This window comes from Taudactylus pleione, unplaced genomic scaffold (assembly GCF_031769625.1).
Source record: "Taudactylus pleione unplaced genomic scaffold, aTauple2 ptg000562l, whole genome shotgun sequence".
Classification (NCBI taxonomy): domain Eukaryota; kingdom Metazoa; phylum Chordata; class Amphibia; order Anura; family Myobatrachidae; genus Taudactylus; species Taudactylus pleione.
Genome location: NW_028284964.1, coordinates 3,671,800 through 3,675,797, shown reverse-complemented (window position 1 = coordinate 3,675,797; position 3,998 = coordinate 3,671,800). Strand labels below are relative to the sequence as shown.

Genomic DNA, 3,998 nt, shown 5'->3' with positions numbered 1-3,998 from the left:
GGTAAAGGTTTGTTGTTTTGATTGTGACAACTTGCTTTTTCTTGTTGCGTAGAGAGAAGCCACCTACTTTTGACTCTGTGGTTGATCCTGTTCGTGGACGCCAAATGTAATACCCCGAAAATGAGAGAATAAAAATGTTTTGAGAATGCTGGAGTTACCTCAGTGGTGGATCAGTCTTCTTAGTTATTCCTTTGGTGCAACTCTCAACTCATACTGTATCTCAGACACAAACAGAATTGCAGCAAAAATGTATTCTAATAATTCTTGCATTTATTAATAATGACACCAAACGGTGACTGGAATGAGTCAGTTTGACTTAAATTAATCATTGAAGTAGTTCACACATAACGTTCAATACAAGTATAAATATGCACAACCTCAACTTTGATAATGAATTATCTGGTTCTGCACAATGAGTCTAAAATAACAATATTACTACAGACTTAGCTAACACTGGGCCTGATTCAGACCCACTCGCGAGTGGCTGTCCGCTCGCAAGTGGGTCGATGTTATGGACTGAGCATGCGCACGCGCGACGAGCGAAGGAAAGTCCTTCGCTCGTTGTGTCCGATCAAAGGGGGCGTGCTGTCAATGTTGATTGACAGCACGCCCCCTTTGGTGGGCGTGCCAGGGGCGTGCCTCCCTGACGGGGGCGTTCCCACGGGAACGCCTCCCGTCAAAAGCCGGCCCACTGACATCACTAGTGATGTCAGTGGGAGTGATTTTGGCTCTGATAGAGCCAAAATCACTCCGGAGCTTGCGGTTGAAAACCTCAACCGCAGTCTCCGGCTCGCAAATTCGATGGTCACGATGGTCTCGACCATCGCGACCATCACAATGCACGCTCGTATAGCCTGTGGGTGGTGACCCACAGCTATACGAGCGTCCAGGAGGACGCTCCATGAAAATGGAGCCCGGCCCTCATTCAGAGCGTGCGCTCTGCTCAGAGCGTACGGCTCTGAATGAGGGCCACTGACTATAATACCTGCAGTTCTAGGTCACATTTGAGTTCCTGTGTGTACACGTTGGGGCCCATAATCGCATGCATGCACAAAATTAGTTTTTACTTAAACAGTATTGTTGCAGCGCTGTTGGTGAGATAATAGCTGTTATATCCATGCCACAGAGCGACTGCTTGTGTGTGCAATAAATGTCTGTCACAAAATCTGAGGCAGGATCTTAGGATGCAGCTTCCCCTCCGGAAGGTAGACACAGCTTACTGGAACTTTGTGTTAATAACATGGAAATAGACTGTGGCACTACAAGTCCCAGCCACTCTTTTGCTGTAGCTTGTTTCCTCTGCTTCTGTGCAGGAGCCACCATCTCAGCACACGCCCCCTCATGTGTAATGGCCACGCCCTCTCCCAGCACACGCCCCCTCATGTGTAACGGCCACCTCTCCCAGCACACGCCCCTTCATGTGTAACGGCCACGCCCTCTCCCAGCTCCTCCTCCAACTGCCATTTCAGCCTGCTGCCCATCACTCTGCTCTCTCCAACTGTTGTTTTTCTTTTTAAATCAACTTTATTAAAAATGTCACTGACTTTCACTCCCTTTTCCAAAATGGCCAATTAAATATCATCTCTTATGAGATGGCCGTTGTCAGAAACACTTGTAAAATAATAGTCTACAATGGCTGGGTATTATCTGTGGCTGGGACAGGTCTTTAAGTGATACCACATACTGTACCTGCAGGGTATCACATGCTTCCCCTCCAAAAAATGCGTGTCCTCACGCACTACATTTTCCACAAAGTCTCTAGTCCAACTGCCATTGACTTAAACTAAACATGAAACTTTAAACAAGTATAACAGAACAAATATATGAACATTTGCTTTGTTCTACTTCCTTTATCTAACTCTGGTTGGCCTCTGTGAGTATGACTCTGGAGAAGATGGTGGTTTAAGCATACTTTGCAGATTTAGGTGCACAGATTTGCCTGGCTGCTCTACCTCTTGGCTAACCACCTCTTCCATTGCTTTCATTTGCTTTGGAACACTGGGGCACTGCAGCCTGTGTCTGTACAGTTTCCTCCTGTGGCATGAGGTATAGCAACATGTCTTGCAGAACCACTGAGAATGGTAGCTTATATGGCATCTAGGTTGAACTCGGTCAGCTGAAGATTTGCTACCCTGGACCGGAACACCACCAGGACCAGTCACATTGGCAGCTTCCATACCTTTTTCCCCCTTCACCACATTGAACTCAACAATCTCTCCATATCCCAAGCTACGGAGATACTTTCTGGGATTGTTCTTTTTAATGGCAGTATAATGTACAAACACATCTTTCTTGGTGTCATCCCGATTTATGAAGCCATAGCCGTGTTGCACATGAAACCAAATGACTTTCCCCAAAACTTTTCTTGTGCTGACTTCAGGCACTTGGTCTGTTGCTAGTGTGATAACTGCTTTAATTTGATTCTGGACTACAGGATGAGGGTCCACATCTTTGGGCTGTCCTTCTTCTAATGATCTCTGCATTTAAAGACTCCAACTGATTGCAAGTATTTTCCATATGGCCACTTCTATTGCAATGCCTACATATAGACCGGCCATGTTCTGAGAGGCTTCTTCTGGTGCTCTGTGGGTAGTTCCACCTAGAATCATCTTGCTGCCATCTCTTGAAGTGCCAGTCTGTCTCTTCTCGGAACTTGGCTAGTTGCTTCATGCAATTCTGCAACTCACTGCACATTTCAGTTATTCCATGGGTCACTACAGCGATTTTCTCTTTTATAGCACTGAGTGGATCAGTCCTAGGGGCCTGTGCACCTAGTACGACAACTTCTTTTAGTGTGTGCGGTGCCATGGTTCCCTGCTGCATGGTCTTGGGAGGGTATTTATTTTTTAGGTACCCTGGCATCTCAGGAAAAAATAATTCCTGGTCCTGCAATCTCCCTACCACTTTAATGGCAGCTTCTTTAAAGCTTAAGAATGAGCTATTTTAAACTGTAGCTGAAGTAGGCGTAACTGCGCCTTCACAATCTCAATGTGGGATCCCTCTAGAAACTGATGAATCAATATCTCATCTGTTGGCCTGACTTCTGTTGGATCAAATTTCTGTAGGGCTCGAAGTGCCTCCTGTAGACTGAGTACAAAGTCACGCAGAGTCTCCCCAGGCTGCTGTTTTCTTGTGTAAAAGTCCATCTTAAGCTCAGACAACGTTCTTGTGTTAAATGTGGCAGCTAGTCGTTTCAGGATAAGGCCTACGGTTTTTCTTTCTTCCACCGGCCATGAAGTCACTTCTCTCATGGCTGTGCGTTTCAGCTGCCCTATCAGGATCTCCACTTTCTGTGAATCACTCAGCGGGCATAAGCGGAACATAGATTGGAGCTTTGCCTTGAATTCTTTGAATACACTGGTACCGGGAGTATGTTGCTCCCCAGAATAAGTCGGCAGCCATGGAGCCCCAAAGTAATACGGCATAGTTATTGGTGAAACGCTAGCCATGGAAGAAGTTCCTTGCCTGGGTTCATCTTCTTGTCCATCTGACATGGTAAAGGTTTGTTGTTTTGATTGTGACAACTTGCTTTTTCTTGTTGCGTAGAGAGAAGCCACCTACTTTTGACTCTGTGGTTGATCCTGTTCGTGGACGCCAAATGTAATACCCCGAAAATGAGAGAATAAAAATGTTTTGAGAATGCTGGAGTTACCTCAGTGGTGGATCAGTCTTCTTAGTTATTCCTTTGGTGCAACTCTCAACTCATACTGTATCTCAGACACAAACAGAATTGCAGCAAAAATGTATTCTAATAATTCTTGCATTTATTAATAATGACACCAAACGGTGACTGGAATGAGTCAGTTTGACTTAAATTAATCATTGAAGTAGTTCACACATAACGTTCAATACAAGTATAAATATGCACAACCTCAACTTTGATAATGAATTATCTGGTTCTGCACAATGAGTCTAAAATAACAATATTACTACAGACTTAGCTAACACTGGGCCTGATTCAGACCCACTCGCGAGTGGCTGTCCGCTCGCAAGTGGGT

The 3,998-nt window shown here is 45.1% G+C and overlaps 1 pseudogene; it reads right to left on the bottom strand.

The window, feature by feature from the left end:
* Positions 1-1,850: 1,850 nt before the first annotated feature.
* LOC148481790 (uncharacterized) lies at positions 1,851-3,494 on the bottom strand (annotated as a pseudogene).
* Between the last annotated feature and the right edge of the window lie 504 nt (positions 3,495-3,998).